The following is a 15402-nucleotide window of genomic DNA, read 5'->3' on the forward strand; positions in this document are numbered from 1 at the left end:
ACAGAATAAAACATCACCTCTGAGTGGTCTGACTTATTTAGGTCTGCAAGGCACAGTTTCATTATTTTCACCTGTTACTTCAATATGCATATAGAAGCATCTTCAGTAGCTGAGTAGAATTGAATACTGTCAGTCATAATACAGCAGATCAGACCAATCAGTGTTAAAGTGCTTTCTTTTAGTAATTATCTTTAGGAATTTATCAATTTTCATTGGCACTCAATCAGTTTATAGTGGCTATAATTCATGTAATTACCCCAAGTTAATCACAGCATGCACAGTTTCTCATCAGTAGATTTGAATATCATTAATAATGAAACATTCACATCCTCATCAAAGCTGTGCATCCATGACTTCTGTCTCTTAGGGACTACTTCTTTGATGCCCTACAATTAATTGGCAGTAGGACATGTCTGCCTCGGAAACACATATTAGGGCAGTGCACACATAAAAAAAAATCCTCCACACATACTTTATAAACTTACATATATCATTAGTTGGCCTGTTTTACTTATGTATCACTTGCACATTATTGTGTGTAACTGATATTTAGGTTGTGTGAGACTTTACCACCAGTTTAGGAATCATCCAAAGTTGACATGCATATCACAGATGCACAGGTGGAGCCTAGCGTGTGCTCTAATGCTTGCAGGCTCCAAGCGTCGGGGTACAGAGTGGGAGCAGAGTGGTGTGATTTTGCCTGGAGAAGGGAAGCGGCTTTTTTAAAAGTCAGAGCATCTGTGTTCTCTTTTTCTGGAAGATAACGCTCCATCCCACAAGTCTTTCTTTAGTAACAATGAAAAAGGCAGACATTTTGCAAACTTTTCCCTCAAATTTCACTCAGACTTTTAGCTACAAACACAACTCTAGCTCTTTCAAGTGACCGTGCAAACACTTGTTTTAACAAAGTATCCATATCTCGTGTGTGCGGATTCTATCTTTGATAGCTCAAGATTATTTTCAAATTCACCAGAAATTGTGCAGATTTTTCTTTTTTCCCTTTAACCCCTCTTCTTTTTTGCTGCTCTCTCTTTTCACGTACACTTGCTGCATTGTCTTGCCCAAGTTAAAATATTTATAACAGAACTCTGGAGATTTACGTTTAGTCTCTCCATTAAATGAGGACTGAGATGTTCTGACATCTAGCCCTTAGTGTGACTGAATCTCCAGAAATGCTGACACCTACACTTTCTATAATGAATATAGGAAGTTTTTTTTGTTCCATTAGAGTCCATTTATTTATTAGAATAACCCAAGTGAAAGCCCCAGATTTAAATTTTCTGACTACACAACCCCCCTTCCAGAGCCACTGAAGACATTTTACTGCAGTTTTTGTGAGACGAGAGATACTCCCTTTGATAAACAGTGAAATTTGAGTGCCCCTAGAAATGTCTTTGCATAACTTTGCACAACCTTTCAATGAATCTGTCACATGCAGGAATGTGTTTAGTTTAGTTCTCTGTAAGATAGGCATGTGTTGCACTGACACTCAGGGCAGGTGCTCCTCTGGCTGACACAGCATTTAAGCAGCAAAACAAAATAGTGCACTACTGTAATGAGATTAAATATGTCTGTAATGTAACAAAGAAATGCATTAGTCTTCTTAGATTCAGAGTTTTCATCCTACTTTCTAATCCAAAAATTATGCCACTTGTGTTGCATAACTTCTTCAATTATCTGCATAATGAGGAGATAAGAAAGAGAAAGAAAAGAGAGAAAGAAAACATCATGAGATGCATCAACGTGCGTGAAAAGGCTCTCTCAAGAATGTGATGGCAAAGTGCAAAGCTCTTTGGTATGTCTTTGTTTTCAGGAAAGCATATGCATTGATATGTAAGGATGGCAATTATGTAATAATGGATTTCAGGCGAGGTTGCAGAGCTATGCTAAATAAGTTAATGAGCATTAAAAGATATTTTCTATACGATTAGTAAAGTCATACCTTACATGTCTTTTACAAATTAAAAAGTGATGTTTTATATATATTGTATAGTATTTTGTATCACATATAAAGCCAAATTCTGTTCAGACGAGGACATCACCATTCAAAGTGATATAAAGTTCTGAAATGATGTGCACATCACATTTCTAAGTGCTACATGCTTAATATAATGCACTTTAACTAAACAACTCAGCTGAAGTGAGGTGAGGACCTGCTCAGCGGAATACATTTGTCTTCATCTACACAGATATGTGAGGTCAGACAGTGTCAGAGGCATGACTCAGGAATTCAAATTTCATTTAAATCTCCTCTTACTGGCAATATGCTGAACATTATATAATTCATCTCACCATTAACATTTTACAGAATGTGTTTCCTACCCTTCAGTACACATTCCTGGAAATGGCTCTGTACTTTTCTACTGATCTACTGGAGCAACATACACTCACCCAGTACTTTATTAGGTACACCTCTTCAACTGACTGTTACCTAATCAGCCAATCATATAGTAGAAACTCAATGCATTTAGACGTGTGGACATGGTCGAGACGACCTGCTGAAGTTCAAATAGAGCATCAGAACTGGGGGGAAAAGGGCGACTACAAGCGGGTGATGGTTATTGGTGCCAGACTGGTTGGTCTGAATATTTCAGAAATTGATGATCTACTGGGATTTTCCCACACAAATATTTCTTGAGGTTTATGGGGAATGGTCTGAAAAAAAGTTCTATGAGTGAAAATGCCATGTTGCTATGAGAGGTGAATGGCCAGATTAATTTGAGCTGATAGAAAGGCAACAGTAACTGCCATGTTAACCAGCAGGATTACACAGCATGTCACAAAGCTCACATCATCTCAAACTGATTTCTTGAACACGACAGCGAGTTCACTGGCCTCAGCTCTGCAACTGTGTGATGCTATTGTGTCATTATGAACCAAAGTCTCTGAGGAATGTCTCCAGCGCTTTGTTCAGACTATGCTGCGAGGAATTAAGACAAATAAAATATTTCAAGTTTTCGGCTGTTTTAAGATTAAGCAGGTCTATTCAACACATCTGTCAGACCTCTGCACTGGTGTGGGACCATGAATTTGTTTTTTTGGGTGCATTTCAGTTTCAGGATCCATTTACTTTTTTTAAAATTAAGCCTTGCTTTTTCTTTTTATCTGTTTATTTAAGCTTGTTTTTTCACCCTGGAATAAATTTTGGCTTCCATTATGGTTTTCTGCAATCGCACCCAAGCAAGGGTGATTGAATGACTAAGGCACTGGACTACAATCAAAAGCTCCATGAGGGTTTTTTTTTCATAATATAATTATTTATTTTCCATTTGTTTTTCCATCAAGTCCTTCACATATTTTTGTTAGAAAAAATGGTAAGCAATAGCTAGTAGCACACATTAGCCTTGGTGAAAATTTGATTTGCACTGGTTAAAACAGAGTCCACTCCATCTCTCTGACCCAAAAGTCTGTTCTGAAGCTAACTGTGCTGAAAAGCAGTGCAAATCTTGTTAATCTCAAACAACCTGTAAGAACTGAATAGCACACACACCAGATTGTGTGTGAGTGTGTGCAGTACGTGAATGCTGCACAATGCTAAAGGGACACACAGAGAGGAAGTGAGAGGGTGAGTGAAATAAAGGCACTTGTGTGGTACTTGGCAAAAATGCTGTAGGTTTCAGTGCATCAGTGAAGGTAAGTGTGTGGGAGGATGACGGCACACATCTCCTCCGCGGCCACTGAAAATCATTTTTGTGTGTGAAGATAGAAAACGGCGTGTGTGTGTGTGCGCGCACGCAGTAGTGCTCGGATCTAAGTACTAGTCAGAGTAGCCTCAGGCGATCTCTATGACTTTCCACAACTGCAGATAATTCTGTTTTTACAGACACAGTATTCAGTGCAGAGCATGTAGCATCCCGCGTGTGCAATACATGTAGCAAATGCATTACAGGTGACATTTCAGCACTCATTTTAATCATCACTCAAAGCTGAAAGAGCAAGGTGAAGTGCTATTTGAACCATTTGCTAATTACGTGCATGTGTGTGTGTGTATTTGAGTGTATTTGAGTGAATGGAGACCTTATGTGCACATGTTGATATCACACTGCAATCCACCCAGTGGTAATTGCAGGCTTGGTGTGAGCTTTCACAGCACGTGGACACACACACACGCACACTCACACTCACACACAAGGGTGCGGCAAATGAATGAAGTTTTTAATGCAGAGGTTTATTTCTCCACCTTTTTTATGTGGGTCAGAGGCATAATGCTAAATACCTTTGCCCTTGAGAGCTCCGTTCTAATGCTGCTAAATATAAGCCTCTCAAACTGTGTGAGAAGGCACAGCGAGGGCGCTCTTTGAGAGGAGAGACGCAGAGACAGAACGAGTTCAAAACGCAGCAAATACAAACTACAACATCGAGGCAGAGAAATGGCGAAATGAAAGAAAAGAAAATGAAAAAGAAGTGTTAGGGCAGCCAAAAAAGAAGGAAAGAAGAAACAAGAGGCTCTATTCCAAGTTTGTTTTCTGCTGTCTGTTAAAGCTTGGGAAAAAACCTTCATGCATTATGCAATTCCATGTGACAGAAAGATGGGGATTGGGGCAAACCAGGGATACAGACCACATTATCCAGTCATGCCAGAGTTTATCAAGGGAGAGCTCTTGATGCATGAAAATCTGTATGGTGCTGTTTTTGCCATCACAGGGTCTGAAGTGATGAAGGGGAACAATAGTGGGAGTGGAAGAGGACTGGCGAAAGCAAAGTAGCTTTGAATAAATGCAGCATTCGGGGGAAGGAGATGGTCCTGCTTGTCAGATGTCTGGGTGTTTGCAGATCAGCGTGATGAAGCTGGAGAGACAGGATACAGTGCTTTATTTTTTAATTGTCAATTTCCTTTCTTTTGCTGTTTGATAATTATCTTTTTGTCACAATGAGTTATTTTGAGATATTAAAAGAGCTCCATCAGTGGAGCTTAACACCATAAAATGAAGAAATGGCATAAAAATTAAATGCCTTTCAAGTCTTTTAGTGTCAACTCTTTTGTTTTTGCCACTGTTTGCAATAAAAACAGGAAATTGTTCACAAAATTAAACCTGGATTGTACAGAAAACAACAAATCGCCAGTGCTTATATTTCCAGTCTGTGTGCTGGGACGTATCAGATTAGGACATTTGACAGATGACATCGTGACCAGTGTTGGTCAAGTTACTTGAAAAAAGTAATCAGTAACTAATTACTGATTACTTCCCCCAAAAAGTAATCCCGTTACTTTACTGATTACTTATTTTCAAAAGTAATTAATTACTTAGTTACTTAGTTACTTTTTAAAAACACGATTTACAACCTGAAGAGGTGATAAAGCGATAGATCTTTCAGCCCAATTCTACTTTTTCTGCATAATCCATCATACAAAATGTAATCAAATGGAAAAGTCTCTTTTTAAAACTTTTATAGTTTTATTAATTTTAATCTTTTAACTTTATGCATCAAGCAAAAATGTAATTATATGTAACATTCTCTGACTGGAAGAAATTTGTTTAATATTTAAACCTATTTTCTGCACATTCCAGCACATAAAATTTTTTTTTTTTTTGTGTTTACACTCACTCTTTCAAATAGATGCAAGTAAAACACAGCAGAAAATAAATAAAATCAAAGACTAGCGGTCCTGTTGCTCTATTTTCACCTGTACAGCAGGAGTTGGGTAGGCGGAGGTTTACCCTGGTGCAGGTGTGCCGCAGCGGTCAGTGGAAGGATACGGCAGTTTCTCTGTGAATTTTCCATTACGTCATAGCGCACTCGGAGCTTGCTTGGAAGTTTAGGGGTTTTTTTCGCTGTAAAAAGATGTTTTCTTCCCACGCACAATGCTAATGGACACTAATGTTTTTGTCACTTTTTATGGAATCAAACTCAAAGTAAGGTCAGTACTTCCACGCTTTAAACGCTGCACGCTCATACTCTCTCCCGCACTCGATATATGATCCATTGTTGATCTGCACACAGCTGTTGTCACGAACGTCGCACTCGCTTATGTCACTGTCATGAGACATTCTCGCAAAAAAATCACGGTTTTAGTAACGCAGTAACGCAGCGTTCCTACGGGAAAGTAACGGTAATCTAATTACCGTTTTTGCAATAGTAATCCCTTACTTTACTAGTTACTTGAAAAAAGTAATCGGATTACAGTAACACGTTACAAGTAACGCGTTACTGCCCATCTCTGATCGTGACTACTGGTTAGTATTCTCAATGACAAGGTGGCTATAAAAACAAAAAACCCTGCTGCTTATCATTTCAGAGAACATGATTTTGTCAAATGTAATGTTCTCACACCTCTAATAAGCTAGCTTCTCCCTCAGGAAACTATCTTTTTAGAGTTATTTCTGTCAAAGGTGTCGAACACAAAAGCTGAACTCCTTCCCTGCTGATCTTTTTGGGCTCAAAGTCATTAAATGTGCTCTAACCTGTGAACTCTTTAGAAGACGTTTGCTCTCTGTAACCACAAACCAAACTCTTCCTGTAGCCGTCGCATTGAAATGTAATTATTATGTGATTGCAATGTTCAAAATTTGGTGTTTAATCTGGATTCATGTTGTGTTGTCGCCACCTACTGGTGGGCCTGAGTGTGGCGCTTTGTAGTGCGCATGCTTTGGGGTGATGCTCAATTAAGCGCACGTGTCACCAGAGACTGAAGGCTCGAGCCAGAAAGAGAATGCTGGCCTGTGTAAAGGGTGGAAATATAGAAGATATGGACTACAATTGCTCATGAATGTTCAGTAGAAAGGCGCACACGGTATGTTGGTGCATTTACTTTGTGTGTATGTTTTATTTGAGTTGTAATTTTTGTTCTGCTGATGTAATATCCGTGTTTTTCATTGATCATTTCACCATAGTTTTTCACGGTGTTTGCTGGTGAAAAGAAGATTAAAATACTGGCTGAACATCAGTTGGAGCATGGCCCTTTATTCTACTTCGAACATGAAAAACCTTCAGGAGCAGTTACAGTGAAAAACGTGGCCTGTTATGGAGCGAGCAGCCAGAGCCCTGCACGCCGTTCTTCCAAGACGGCAGCCCACATGGAAGAGTAGACTGTGAGTTCTTACATCAGCGAAATGTTTGAACGGCATAAAGAGATCTAAGAAAAAGCCAAAAAGAAAATTGTATGGTGTAGATATTGTACATTTGTTCATTTATTGAAAGTTTATTACTGTGCTGTTTGATATTTAAGGTAGTGTACTCTGGGTAAGTTTCCTTTTATTGTTCTAAGTTGTTGGTTCAAAACATTGTAATGGAGCAGAGTACACAAGAAACTCATATCCTTGAGCAAATACTTCTAGCCTTAGAAGATGAAAAGGCACAGTTAGAAAAGAAATTAGAAACTGAACTTGAAGATGCAGAAAGAGAAGAAGTTGAAGCACGCATAGGAGAAATTCATTGAGACCTTGAAATACACAAAATAGGGCTGCCTCAGCCATCATCTAAACCTGACGCAGAGGTGAGGCGGACAGACCGTCAAAGGCAACTAACAGAAAAAATGCGTGATTTTAAACAGACAGAGATAACAAGCAAAGAAAGAAAGTTTATGTCAACATATTTAAACTTTAAGGCAGAAATTCAGCTCACTAGGTCCAAACTTAAAGAAGAATGTTCTAAAGCAGAATTAGCTGAAATGATCAAGTCAGTAGAAAAATGTGAGTTAGACCTACAGCAAGATTATGTGGCTTTACGTGCACTGACTTACACCATCTCAAGATATGAGAAGAAAGATGGATAGCTGTACTTCAGTTTCTGCTGAGATGATGATACTTCTGAAAAGGCGTTACGCTAGGGCTGCTCGATTATGGCAAAAATGATAATCACGATTATTTTCACTGAAATTGAGATCACGATTATTTGATGATATTTATTTAACCCTTTAAGACCTACCATAGAACCAAGTCGGCCAGAGCTTATATTATTTATTTTACATGCTGTAGTGCCATTTGTGGGAGCATTTCAAGTTGCTATACATCAATACAACTGTTATGGCCCATATTTTAATAATATGTATGTATTAAGTCCATAGTAACTACATTAATTGCAAAAAAGTGCAATAAACTAGAAAAAAATTGAAAATCGTTTTTGTTTTGTTTTTTACATATATTTCTACTTGGAGAAATTTAAGAGGCTTATCCCTCAAATCTTTAAATACAAAAAAGTTGCAAAAAATAGTTTACAACAACAGGAAATTTATTTTGAGTGTCTTCATAGTTTTATTTTGGAGATACAGCAATTTTTATATACTGCAGGAAAAACAAAAAAAACAATCCTATGATGCAAATTTGCAAGGAAAACAGCATGTGCATCAAAATAAGGCACAAGCATTCTCCACTGCAACCACTGAACATCCAAGGTATGGACATTGAGGCTGTGGACAGCTACAGGTACCTTGGTGTTCATCTGAACAATAGACTGGACTGGACTCATAACTCAGACGCCCTCTACAGGAAAGGGCAGAGCAGGCTGTACCTGCTGCGGAGACTCAGGTCGTTTGGAGTGGAGGGCCCACTCCTGAAGAAATTCTATGACTCTGTTGTGGCTTCTGCTATCTTTTATGGTGTGGTCTGCTGGGGCGGCAGCATCTCTGCTGGGGACAGGAAGAGACTGAACAGGGTGATCTGAAGGGCCAGCTCTGTTCTAGGATGCCCTCTGGACCCAGTGGAGGTGGTGAGTGACAGGAGAACGGCGGCTAAGCTGTCATCCCTGATGGACAACATCTCCCACCCCATGCAGCAGACTGTGACAGCACTGAGCAGCTCCTTCAGTGGGAGACTGCGGCACCCACGGTGTGGGACGGAGAGATTTCACAGGTCTTTCCTCCCCACTGCTGTCAGACTCCACAACAAAGACTTTAACTGATCAAGCACACACATCCATACATATGCAATAATACTAAGTGCAATAATCCTTTCTGTCATCGTTGTATTTTTACTCAGTTGTATATAGTATTTGTATTTGTATTCTATTTTTATCTTATTGTATATTTATTTTATTTTATTCTACTGTATATAGTATTTTATTTTATTCTATTCTGTACAGTTGTGTACTGTATTTATTCTTATTGTATTCTAATTTTTGCCTCATAACTTTTGCACTGTCCACTTCCTGCTGTGACAAAACAAATTTCCCACGTGTGGGACTAATAAAGGTTATCTTATCTTATCTTATCTTATCTTAAACTATTTCCAGCAGTGCAATTCGAGTTCTAAGTATCCCAGAAACTATTCAGAAAAGTCAAACATGACTTATAAAAACACCAGTATAGGCTTTTAAGGCCTACAAGTAAAAAACTACATTTTCCGCGAAAATGACGTCACTTCCGGTTTCGGGCAGGAAATGGCGGACATGCGATAGTTCGCGTTGACGTCTTTTTCAATGTGGGTAGTGTTACGAACAGCTGATCGGATCGGCAAAGCGTGTTTCTGGAATATTATGTTTTTGTTCCTGCAAGCGCTTTTTATGCAATTTTTGCAAAGCTTTATGTGGAAGGAAACCGTGACCTAGGACAAGCTGATGGCATAAGATGTAAGTACAACTCCTCTGGTTTCATATGGAAAAAAATTTATTGCGCTAGCTTAGCGGGATTTAAAAATAGTTACACAAAATGGAGCTTGCTGCTCTGACCGGCTTTAAAGGGTTAACAATAACAATGTGTTGAATAATGACTTTAAAAAATAATATAAAATAGTGTGCAAATACTGATAACAGTGCAAATGTTTGCAATATAAGAAATAAATGAAAAATTTAAACATCTATGTTTAGTGTTTAGCAAAGTTTACACACTATGTCTACTTGATCCACGTCTGACTCCGCGAACCCATAATGTTTCCACACCACTGAAGTTTTTTTTTTTTTTACCTCTTTTCAACCAACGGCAGTCACTCTTCTCTCCAAATAACTTCTGCTTAGCTTTCCGAGCTTCCCTCGGGTCCTCTTAATTGTTGTGACGCGTGTTCGAAATGCAGAGCGGTGCACTCAATTTGCCACACGGAGCAGCGCGAGAGTAAAGCATGAGGGAGGGGCTAATAATCGGCTCAGTCATTTTTAATGATCGTTGAAAACCCAGATCGTAATCGTGATTAAAATTCGATTAATTGAGCAGCCCTACGTTACGCAGATGCTGACAAAGAGTTTGATGCAGGAGCTGTAAAAGAATCACTACTTCAGTTACTCCAAAGAGAAGGTGCAGAATCAATTTATGGCTCAACTGTGTCTAGAGCTGGAAGAAATAGCCAGCACAGCCATAGTCAGCAAGGAAGTCATGTATCTGCAAGGAAAGCAGAGGCAGCAGCACGACTGGCATCGAAGCAAGCTGAAATAAACAGAGAAATGGAAATATCTGCCCGGAGAAAGGAGATATTAGCTCAACAAGAGCAACTGAAAATGTTGGAAAATCAAAGAGATCTTGAGGTCATTCCGGCAGAATACAATGTATATGCTGAAGAGGAATCAAAAATGAATGCTGAAATAAGAAATTGTGAAGTAAGGAGTACTTTGTCTTTCAGTCAGCTTCCTAAACCACTTAGCAGTCCCCCATGCACCCAAGTTCCTCAGAGCACTGCACCTCCTCACTCTGAAGGTAAATTCATCCTGACCTCACAAAGTGTTCACGCCCCTCACTATGATACTCAAGTGGTGCCAAAAGAAAGTGAGCCGTCTCTGGTGCAGGCATTAAAAGAGTCCTTAGTAATGTCTAGACTCCCAGTGCCAGAGCCGTTTACATTTACAGGAGACCCACTTAAATTTGTTGAGTGGAGCACTTGCTTTAAGGCGCTTATCGAGACTAGCTGCACAGATTCAGCCCATAAGCTGTTCTACTTGAAGAAGTACATTGGTGGAGAAGCTCTCTGTGTTTTAGAAGGGACATTTTATCGAAGTGACGAGGAAGCTTACAAACAAGCTTGGGGTGCTCTGAACAAACGCTATGGACACCCATTTGTAGTTCAAAGAGACTTTAGGGGAAAACTAAGCAGTTGGCCAAAGATTGGTCAAGAGGAGTCACTTAAATTGAGAGAGTTTAGTGATTTCCTCATTTCTTTTAAGAATGCTATGCCTCACATCCAAGGCCTCAAGGTTTTAGATGATTGTGAAGAAAATCAAAAAATATTGCTGAAACTTCCTGACTGGGCCACAACCTGCTGGAATCGTTATGTCACAAAATTACTGGATGAAGAAAAGGCATATCCAGGGTTTGCAGAATTTGCAGACTTTGTGGCTGAAGAGGCGCGTATAGCATGTAATCCAGTTTCTTCTCTGTTTGCCTTAAAAAACACATTTGAAAAACCTGAGAAAGAACAAAAACGTCTGAAGGCCAGTGTCCTGGTGACATCAGCAAATGGCTCTAAAGATGTGAAGAACACAACTACAGTTAAGAGCAACAGAAAATCAAAACCCAACCCTTCCTCAACTCAGAACAAACGGCAACTTGAATGTATCTGCTGCAAGCAAAATCATTTTATCTATAAATGTGCAAAGTTTACAGCAATGCCGCTTGAAGAAAAGAAACAGTTTATTAGGGACAACAATATGTGCTTTGCTTGTCTGCGAGTCGGCCACATTTCCAAAAACTGTCGACAGAGAGCAACATGTAATGTCTGCAGACGAAGCCACCCTTCTCCTCTCCATGAAGATCCTCCACTGGGAGATGAACCTGAACCACCATCAGAAGAGGAGAATGCAGCCACCGTATCGTGCAGTGTGAGAGTGGGCAACAATGATTGCACTTCAATGATTGTTCCAGTGTGGCTTTCTTCATCAGCGAAGAATCAAGAGACATTGGTTTATACTCTGCTAGACACCCAAAGCAGCAACACATTTATTGACCAAGATATTTGTGAAAAGATACAGGCAAGCAGGGAACCAGTGAAGCTAAAGCTGACAACAATGACTGACAGGTGTTCGATTGTACCTAGTCAAAGAGTGGATGGACTGAGGGTAAGAGGGTACAACTCAGAAAAGTTCATTGACTTGCCACCAACTTACACTCAAGAGTACATTCCATTGGAGAAACACACTATTCCAACTCGAGAGACAGCAAAAAAGTGGCCCCATCTACTTAGCATTGCAAATGAAATGCCAGATCTCTTGGACTGTCCTATAGCTCTTCTCATCGGTTACGACTGTGCAAGAGCGCTAAAGCCAAGGGAAGTCATACCAGGAAATGATTATGATCCCTATGCAATAAAAACAGACTTAGGGTGGAGTATCGTGGGAGCCATTAAGCCATGGAAAAGTTCGATGGAAGCAGCAGGGATCTGTCATCGTGTCACAGTAAAGGTGCTGCCATCTGTCACACCTGCTTCTGTGATTAAAGCACTTGAAAATGACTTTCTGGACACAAACCATAAAGAAGGGAGTGTATCTCAAGAGGACATTCAGTTTCTAGAGATGCTGAATGAGAGCATTCACTACAATGAGGAAGGCCATTTAGAAATGCCTCTGCCTTTTAGAGAACGCCCACAGCTTCCAAATAACAAGCAGCTTGCAATGTTTTTCTTGAAACGTTTAAAAGGAAAAATGGATAAGAACCCAAAGTACAAGGAAGACTACATCAAGTTCATGAATAGTGTCTTTAAAGATGGTGATGCAGAGGAAGCAGATGGCACATCAGGTAGTAACACATGGTACATTCCGCACCATGGCGTGTATCATCCCAGGAAGCCAGAGAAAATTCGAGTTGTTTTCGACTGCTCTGCTAAACACGAAGGCATCTCTTTAAATGACCACCTACTCACAGGCCCAGACTTGATTAATGCTCAGGCAGGGGTTTTGTGCAGATTTCGAGAGCATCAAATAGCAATTATGTGTGATGTGGAAAAAATGTTTCATCGCTTCCATGTCAGCCCAGAGGATCGAGACCTCTTAAGGTTTCTGTGGTGGAAGGACGGGAATACAGATACTGAGCCTAAGGAGTATCGCATGCGAGTCCACATTTTTGGAGCGGCATCATCACCGGGATGTGCTAACTATGGCATGAAGTATCTCGCCAGGGAACAAAAAAAGGACTACCCACTGGCAGCCAGATTCATTCACAAAAACTTTTATGTGGATGACGGGCTAATCAGCATTGATTCAGTAAGGGAAGCCAAGCAGCTGGTCTGTGAAGCACAAGAGGTCTGTGCAAAAGGGAAACTGCGCTTGCACAAATTTGCATGCAACAACAAGGAGGTCATGAGCATTATCCCAGAAACAGAACAAGCCAGCAAGACCAAAGATGTAAACCTGAACTACTCTGTAATTCAAATGCAAAGTGTGCTGGGAGTAAAGTGGAACATAGACGCTGACGTGTTCTCATTCAGTGTAGCCCTCAAAGAAAGGCCAGGAAATGTGCAAACGCGGAGTGGGATGGGATGATCCTATTCCCCCGGTACTAGAGACCAAATGGAAAGCATGGTTCGGTGACTTGGAGAATCTAAAAAGGATTGAAATACCAAGATGCCTTGTTCCTGAGAACTTCGGCAAGGTCAAAAAAATTGAGCTGCATCATTTTTCGGATGCCAGCAGAAGTGGCTATGGACAATGTTCATACATCAGGATTGTTGCTGATAAGAACGTGCATTGCGCACTGGTCATGGGTAAAGCCAGAGTGGCACCCACAAGAATAATCACTATCCCACGCCTTGAGCTCACTGCAGCTGCAGTTTCTGCAGCTGTAAGTAACTTCCTCAGGTCAGAGCTCAAGCGGAAAATTGACGAGGAGTTTTTCTGGAACGATTCTAAAGTGACGCTTGGATACATAAAAAATGATGCTCGTGGCTTTCATGTCTTTGTGGCAAATCGAGTTCAGAAAATAAGAGACTCTACTGATCCGAAGCAATGGTTTTACATTGAATCTGATCAAAATCCAGCTGATCACGCGTCTAGGGGCCTCAAGGTGGCAGATCTGCTAAGCTCGAATTGGCTCACTAATTCCTATGGGAAAGGGAAATTGTCACAAACCAACATTCCCCTGATCTTCTTGTTGGGGACCCAGAAGTAAAGGTCCTGAAGACAAATGCCCTTGAAGAAAACAGCTTTCTTGAGAGGTTCTCAAGATTTTCCAATTGGGATACAGCTCTTAACGTTGTGGCAAGAATTAAAAGACTTGCAAGGAGAGATAACTCAGGACCCATTAGTGTAAAAGAAAGACAAATGGCTGCTTTTGTACTCCTCCAGGCAGCACAGAGGGAAGCCTTTAAAGAAGAGCTCAAATGGTTCAGTCAAAACTCAGCTGGACTACCAAAAACTCATAAAATGTATCAACTTGATCCTATTTTGGTAGACAACTTGCTTAGGGTTGGAGGAAGGTTGAGAAAATCCTCAGCATCATTTGCATTGAAGCATCCAGTAATCCTTCCAAAGGAAGGCATTGTCACACAACTCGTTCTTGACCACTGTCACAACAAAACGCAACACCAAGGCCGAGGCCAAACTCTGAACAAACTCAGGGAAAGTGGCTATTGGATCATAGGTGGCAGTAAGGTAGTGGCCAAATACATTGAAGGGTGTGTCAATTGTAGAAAAGTGTGTGGGCCAGCTGAAGAACAACGCATGGCTGACTTGCCATTTGACAGAGTGGATCCTTTGCCCCCATTCACCTACACTGGAGTTGATGTTTTTGGCCTCTTCTATACGAAACAAGGTCGAAAGGAATGGAAGAGGTATGGCCTATTGTTTACGTGTTTGAGCTCGAGAGCCGCACACATTGAGATGTTGGAGGATCTCTCCACTGACGCATTTATAAACGCTTTAAGATGCTTCATAGCAATCAGAGGCACAGTCAGACAGATTCAATCTGACCAAGGGACAAATTTTGTCGGAGCTAAGAACGAGTTCAAGAAGGGTCTGTTGGAATTAGACAAGGAGATGATTTCTACTTATCTAGCTAAAAACCAGTGTGACTTTCAAATGAATGTTCCTGAAGCTAGTCACAGAGGAGGCATTTGGGAACGACAGATCCGCACTGTTAGGAATGTCATGAGTTCTGTCCTAGCCCAAGCCACAGGGAGGTTAGATGACACCTCATTGAGAACTTTCTTCTACGAGGCCATGTCAATTTTGAACCATCGTCCACTCACTACTGATACAATCAACGACACCAACAGTGCTGAGCCTTTGACGTCTAATCATTTGCTCACAATGAAAGAGTCTGTGCCACTTCCGCCTCCTGGTAGATTTGTAAGAGAAGATTTGTACGCCAGGAAGAGGTGGCGGAGGGTGCAATATTTAACAGAGTTGTTCTGGAGCAGGTGGCGCAAGGAATACCTAACCAGCATTAGTTTAAGACAACGATGGCATACTCCTAAACAAAATGTACAGGTTGGAGATGTAGTGATTTTAAAAGAGGACAATATTCCAAGAAATGAGTGGAAATTGGCAAGGGTGGTTGAAGCCAATGAAGATGATGATGGTTTAGTGCGGAAGGTTAAGATCCAAATAGGGCAA

At 40.5% G+C, this 15402-nt stretch overlaps 1 protein-coding gene across 1 annotated transcript in view; it reads left to right on the forward strand.

The window, feature by feature from the left end:
• plppr2b (phospholipid phosphatase related 2b) overlaps positions 1-15402 on the forward strand; it is a 75693-nt gene that overhangs the window by 34457 nt on the left and 25834 nt on the right. The window lies entirely within an intron of this gene.

Source organism: Rhamphochromis sp. 'chilingali' (genome assembly GCF_963969265.1).
Source record: "Rhamphochromis sp. 'chilingali' genome assembly, chromosome: 4".
NCBI lineage: Eukaryota > Metazoa > Chordata > Actinopteri > Cichliformes > Cichlidae > Rhamphochromis > Rhamphochromis sp. 'chilingali'.